The 7,323-nt window shown below is 45.0% G+C and overlaps 1 protein-coding gene across 2 annotated transcripts in view; it reads right to left on the reverse strand.

Moving 5' to 3' along the window:
• The window catches only part of PLA2G7 (phospholipase A2 group VII), a 34,284-nt gene extending 29,256 nt beyond the window's left edge, over nt 1-5,028 (reverse strand). The window contains exon 1 of one of the 2 annotated variants that reach the window (XM_043907661.1): nt 4,744-5,028. The gene's annotated coding sequence lies outside the window, so the exon portion shown is untranslated. The remainder of the gene's footprint in view (nt 1-4,743) is intronic. The other variant, XM_043907663.1, reaches the window with a different exon arrangement.
• Between the last annotated feature and the right edge of the window lie 2,295 nt (nt 5,029-7,323).

Here is a 7,323-nt window from a genome sequence, read left to right on the forward strand (position 1 = left end):
AAATAACTTTGAAACTCTTGCCTGGCCCCCAGAAACTGAGCCAGTGATCAACTAGGGAAAATTCAAGAGTTTCCTCTGGGAGAGGACGCTTCGCTAAGGGAAATAATCCTATTCAACCCTGGTTCCCAGCTCCCTCCAGAAATTCTGCTGTCATGTATAGGTTTTCAGTTGTCAACAAATCTTTGCACACACACATATCTGTACCCAGCCATATCCAGCACAAAGACAAATCTGCTAAATTAAAAAAAAAAAAATAGTTTCCATGTCTAGCTTCTATTCTGAATTTTATCTGATCCCATTAAAGTTTTAAAAGTAAGCTGGCTAAAATAAATAAATAAAGCAACAATACTCCAATAAAAAATAATTAAATAAAAAAGTAAGCTGGCTATACAAAACAGTATTTTTAACTATAGTCATCATGCTATATGTGATATCCCCAGGGCTTATATATTTTATAACTGGATGTTTGTGCCTTTTGACCATCATCGCTCATTTCTGAATTTTAGTTTATGTTGAACATCAGTTTAATAAACTACCTTTTATCCCACATTAAAATTTTTGATGGGGTATATTTAAACAGTAAACTGGCTATTATGTTAGCATTAATTTCCCTGCCTTCTATGATGGTATGTTTCATTAGTAATTCTTTTTTTTTTTTTATTAGTAATTCTTGGTTTAGGTTTTTCAACACCCTGAGCAGAGCAAAATATTTTTTATGTTTAGTAGATTATATTTCTTGAAAAGAATAAAGAAAAAGACATTGAAACTGGTATAAAATTTTGGCAAACGAAGCACAGGGAATTCAAAGTAGCATAATATTAGCATATCAGAATAGTAACAAAATCTGACATAGCTTCATTTTTAAATTTTTTTTGGAGTACAATTGCTTTACAATGTTGTGTTAGTTCCTACTGTACAGTAAAATGAATCAGCCGTACTTATACACAGGTGCTTGTGCTTACTCGCATCCAAGTCTTTGCAACCTTTTGGACTGTAACCCACCAGGCTAAAGCCACCAGGCTCCTGACCATGGCAAGAAGACTGGAGTGGGTTGCCACTTCCTCCTTCAGGCGCTCTTCCTGACCCAGGGATCGAATCCGCATCTCCTGTGTCTCCTGCATTGCAAGCAGATTTTTTCCCTGCTGAGCCATCAGGGAAACCCACTTGTACGTATATCCTCTCCCTTTTGGACTTGCTTACTATTCAGGTCACCACAGTGCACTGAGTACAGTCCCCTGTGCTATGCAGTAGCTTCTCACTAGTCATCTGTTTTACACACAGTATCAATAGTGTATAGTGTCAACTCCAACCTCCCAATTCCTCACACTCGCCCCCTTATCCACTTGGTATCCATATAGCTGTTATCTATGTCTGTGTCTCTATTTCTGCTTTGCAAATAGGACTGCTTTACTTTAAAGAGCATATTCATTAGCTTATTTGTTTTTGCAAGATGAGTGGACCAGACATAACAATGTCATCTCACTATGCAGATGGGAAATTTGAGACAGAAACATGAAGTGACTTCCCATTCTGCCCCAAAACACAGACTGCTCCCACACTCTGGTAAATCTCCATAATTAATATACCTGGAGATAGTTTCATCACCTCTCCTCTTCTCCTCCTATTATCCATCCTCCACAGAGCACCCAGAGGAACTCTTAAGAAAAATGTGAATCTATCAAGTCTTGCCTCGGCTCTGGGCTACCCACTGCACTTGAAACAAAGTCCGGATTGCTTACCTCAGCCTCCAAATCTCTGCCTGACCTGGATTCAGCCTCATGCCTCAGCCACCGTCCTCCTTCCCTTCTGCAGACTCCCTGCCCTCAGCCATGCCTGGACCAAATCAAGCTAGTTCCCATCCCCATGTGCCTGTGGTTCTCTCCACCAGAACTGCCTGTCCATCTTCTGGAGGCTCATCCTAAAACCATCTCTTCTTAAAACCCAATCAAGAAGCCCATCTCTCTCTCACACACACACACACACACACATGCACATACACACCCCAGTACTCTATTACAGCATTTTCCCCCCTTTGCTTTAAAACATCTAGTCCTTTCCAAACTGACCTTGCTCATCCCATGGTTCTAGAAAGTGAACTCCATGAGAAGAGAAACCACACTGCTATACTCACTGTGCCTGACATTTTGTTGGTGCTCAATAAAGATTTCTTGAAGTCAATGAAGGAATGAATGAATTTTGTACTAGGAGTCAACTGGCCCACTTAATTCAGTTGATACCTAATTAGATAGCAGAGTTTTTCTTTCTCCTCAACTGCTATGTTTATTTTTTAAACTATAAGCTTATATATACTAGACTGTTAGACTGTGTCTATTAGTGTGTTATGAGTCATTCCTGTAACAGGGAGCAAAGGACAGGACTCTGAACAGGTGCTTGGCTTCATAGAGAAAGGCAGTAAGAATCCATGGCCTGTCTCTTCAAACTACAAAGCTTCCTCAAAATTCTGGAAATTCTGCTAAAAGGAAAGCCTACATTTTCTGCCTGTTCACAACCGTTTCATAGCAATTACTGCTGAGTGTACTTACATTTTTATGTTTTTAAACTAGTTTCCTTAATGCTGAAAATACTGACAAATGGATATGATTAGCCTTTCTAAATAAGAAAAAGAGTTGCTTTTTCAGTGAAAGCAAAAACAAAAAAAAATCTGGAAATTCTGGAACAGTATGATTTTAGAGCTAAATGTTCCCCTTCAGCTTCTCTTCACTCGTTACTTTGTCCTCAATGTATCACGTTTATGGAAATTTCTCAATGTCTCAGGAAGTCCGCCCTCAGTTATCAAAAGAGTCTTGAAAAAAATTTCAGGCTTAAGATGAACCAAGGGATAAATAACCTCAGGATGATCTTCGTTTCCAGGAAATATCCATTTTCTAAGGTGTCAGGGTAAGGATACGGATCCCTAACACCAGCTGGCATTCTCAGGGCTCACTCCAGTTGGCCAGGTACCTAGGTAGCTCTTTCCTTGATGCTCAACGCTGAGAGTCTCAAAGAGGGTGGCAAATGGTATCGGATCACAAGCCTAACTGGGTGCCGGAAACCGTACTCCTCACCACTGAAGTTTAAAAGGTACAGATACACAGTGGAAGCTAAATGAGGAACCAGCTGCCCAGAGTTCTGCTAGCTAGAAACTCCTCCAGATGCTGAGCAAACCCTTTCATACCTCAGGAAGAATTTCTCAGCTGTAAAAGAAGTGAAGTGAAAGTCCCTCAGTCAACTCTTAGAGATCCCATGGACTATACAGTCCATGGAATTCTCCAGGCCAGAACACTGGAGTGGATATCCTTTCCCTTCTCCAGGGGGTCTTCCCAACCCAGGGATCGAACCCAGGTCTCCTGCATTGCCGTTGGATTCTTTACCGAGTCACCATGGAAGCCCATGTAAAAGGAGTGGCTGAACCAAATTAATCACCGCCCCCCTCAACTGTGCTAGTCCTTCACCCCCAGTAGCTTGAGTAAGAAGGGTCCATTTCCACGCAAAGCATCATCACCTCAGCCATGGCAGGAGTTCTTGCACAAATGGCCGAGGATGGGGGAGATATTCAGAGCCGATATGAGACGACGAGTAGCAGAGACGGCGAGAAAAGGCCAAGTGCGGGGCGCTCTCACCAGCTTCGGTAGGTCCACCAGAAAGCCCTTCGCGAGGAAATCGGAAGATGCTGGCAGTTCACCGGTGCCTCCTGGAGGCCAGAAGGCCATCTCCTCCCCCCTGCCCCTCCCTCTTCCCCTTGTATGGTCCAGGCCAATACTTAATGCCCAGATCCCCGAGTTCGGTGTTAGTCCAAGACCACGTACTGTGGCTTCCGTGACTGTCAACACTCTGAAGCATTTCACCCAGCTCCTACTCAGAGAGACCAATCTTCCAGCTCAGCATTCTTACTGGGGTCAAAGGTAATTTTTGCAAGACTGATCTGTTAACACAAATCCGTCTAGAACCTGATCAGCTTAGTCCTTCAAGGGCGGCCACGCACCTCTCCCTCCTCCCGCCTCTCACCTCCGCAACCTTCCTGGGAACCACAGGTCTGAATGAAAGCCTGACCTTGTCGTTTTCAGAGATAGAAAGGTCTACGAGAGGCTCCAGGGGGGTGATGGGGAAGAGAATGTTCTCTGCATATATATATATATATATATATATATATATATATATAAGCCTCTCAGGGTATCGCAGCCTAGAACTCTTGAGTTGTGCCTAGTGTGTGAGGGAGTCGAGGCGGGCCCGCCTTGTTTTTCTGATTCTGATCTCACTGCAGCTTCTCAGAACTGGGCTCCGGAAGGAGCAACACTCCCCAGAGGGAGGTGTGTGTGTGTTTCTTTTGAGCACGCGGATGACCCACGGATAAGAAAGCTTCCGGTGCTCCGGGATCCCGCGGCCGGCCAAATTCCCTCTTAGCACCAAATTCTTAGAGGTTACTTCCCCGGGGGAAAAAGGTCTGAGAGAACTGAATTCAAATTCCATCACCCTCCCCGCAAAGATCCCAGCGCCGCTAGGAGGGCGGCGGGGACCGCGAGTCCAATTCCTGCTTGGGGGGTGGGTGCGGATTGAGTCCCAGTCCCCCAACCTCCAGCACCCCCATCGTCCCATCCCTATCTTCCCAGCGCACCAGCCTCCCGAGCACCCCCATTTTCCCATTCACCCCATCCTCCCATCCCCCAACATCCCAGCCACCCACCCCCACCCCACCCGCAGCCCGAGGCCGCTCGGGGCTCCGGCCAGCTCTGGGTCCCTCCTCACCCGGACGCCGCGGTGAACTGCTCACGGGAACCGGGACAAAGCTGTACGATCCCGCCTGCTGCCTGCTCGCTGCCAGCACGGCGGGCTCTGTCGCCCGCAGTCACCGTGGCCGCGGGGCGCCGGGGCGGGGGGCTGCGCTCCGGCTTTGCGCACGTTCAGCGCCGGGCGATCTGGTAGCCCCGACCCTGGCCTGCCCCGGCGTCGCGGGAGGAGGGACGGGGAGGAGCTGTGTGGCCGCCGGCCTCCCACCGGTCGGGGCGCTGGGACCGGCGAGCCCCGCGCACACCGCACAGCCCCAGGGCCTGGAGTCCGCAAGCTGGACCCAGGGGTTAACTTAGCCCTCTACGCCACCCCCAACCCCGGGGACCTACCCACACGTGTAGGGCGGGTGCTGTGCCCCCACTTCCTGTTCTCAGCCTCGATTCTGATCAGACCTTTCTCAATTTCATTAACTCCCTGCTTGTTTATTTCGCTGAACCCCTGGCTACTCTTTCCATCTGTGATCCGCAATGCCCGGCGTATCCCGCCTTCGGGTCTGTAGTATTACCGCATTGGACCCCAACTCAGAAATTATGTGGAAGATGCTCCGGCTTGGAAGACCTGCCCCTGAGTTAGTTTCATTTCTCCGTGTAAATACAGTGAAGGGCATTCAGTAAGCGCTTTTATGATATTGGGGGAAACGGTGTAAAAAGGAGCCATCCCAGTTCTTTGGGGTTTAACTGAAATCCCTTCCTTTATTTTCCGATGCTTTCTCCTCAATCCACTTTCTAACTTAATACTATTCATTTAAAGCTTCAGTGAGAGACGCAGAGGAAATAATTTGAAATTCATGAGCAGTTAATTCTTTGTTGTTTTTTTTTTTTTTTATTATTATTGGCAAGGTTGACAGGTATGTAGATGAAATTTATTTTATTTTTATTTAAGGAGGACTCGGAATAAGACGGGTTTGGTCCCTGGATCTGGACGATCCCCTGGAACAAGAAACGGCAACCTACTCTCAGTATTCTTGCCTGAAAAATCCCATGGACAGAGGAGCCTGGCAGCTACCTTCCATAGTGTGGAAGAGTCCGACGCTACTGAATTGATGTAACACACACACACTGGATAAGAAGGCATGGATTATAGTTCCTTTCTCATGCTAATATTATTAGTGGCCATGAATTTGAGTATGTTCTTTATCCTTTTTGCTTCTCAGTTTTCTCATCGGTAAAGTGGAGCTAATCAAAATACATTAGTCAGAGGCACCTTGTGAAAATGAAATGCAAATATACATGAAATACTTAAGACGGAACCTGGCATGGGAGAAGCATTCACACTGGTATCTAACAGTATTATCTTTAAAGAAGCTGTGACATTTAAATCTAACAATAGATGCAAATTTAAATTAAACTATTTCAGCCTAATGACAGTTTCCTGTACTTCTGGAATAACCTGTGATACAAATTGCCCCAGAATATTAATCTAAAAGGGAACATGATATGCTACTCGAGGTCTCTCAGGACCTGCTCCCTTTGCCCTTAAGACTGTGTGAAGATTTAGAAGACAGAATCAGAAGATTCATCATCCCACCTAAAAAGGTGGTGGGCTTTGAAAGCAAGTCTTGAAGCCTAGTATGAAATAGTTTATTTCTTTGGTCAATGCCAGCTCTACGCCTTCTCTCATTGTAATCAGATCACACTCTCTGAGGATGTTAGAGTGACTAGCATTTAGCAGGTTAATGTCCTGAGAAGGTTTCCAATGTAAGGGTGCCAGATTCAGTAAATGAAACACAAGACACCCCGTTAAATTTGAATTTCGGACAAACCACAAGAAGGTTTTAGTATAAGTCGATTGCATGCAATATTTGAAACCTACTTATACTCAAAATTATGTGTTGTTTATTTGAAATTCAAATTTAACTAGGCTTCCTATACTTTTTCTGGCAACCCTAGTCCAGTGAAATGAATAAATAAGCCTCAGATTCCAAAAGGATGGCAAGTCAACATAGACATACAGATTATAAGGTGGGTCTGATAAGGGTTTTGTTTTTGTTTTTAATATAAGAGCTCAAAGAATTAAAAAAAATTTTTTTTGGCCATGCTATGAGTCATGCAGGATCTTAGTTCCGCAGCCCAGGATCGAACCCTCAGCCCCTGCAGTGCAAGTGCAAAGTCTTAACCACCCCCTAGCCATGCTAAGTCTGTAGTGTCCAACTCTGTGTGACCCTATGGACATTAGCCTTCCAGGATCCTTGTCCTTGGGATTCTCCAGGCAAGAATACTGGAGTGGGTTGCTAGACCCCCAGGGAAGTCCCTTATTTTTGTTTTGATGTGGTGAAAAAAAAATTCACTTCTGTTTAAAAATTGATTCTGTTTTGAACTGTTTTGCCATTTCTTACCTCTTCATTCTTACTTCCGTTTCCCATTAACATAGCAGTGCTTCCTAACTCTGATGACTCTGTCTTACATCAAGATATTGGAATAAATAGTGATAATTCACTCAGTAGTGTTTTCAAATAGTGCTTATTGAGGGCAGACTGTATGTTAGGTTCCATTTCAAGGGTGACTAGCCCTGGAGGCTAAGGAAATGACACCATAGTGG

Source organism: Cervus elaphus, chromosome 7 (assembly GCF_910594005.1).
Source record: "Cervus elaphus chromosome 7, mCerEla1.1, whole genome shotgun sequence".
Taxonomy (NCBI): Eukaryota; Metazoa; Chordata; class Mammalia; order Artiodactyla; family Cervidae; genus Cervus; species Cervus elaphus.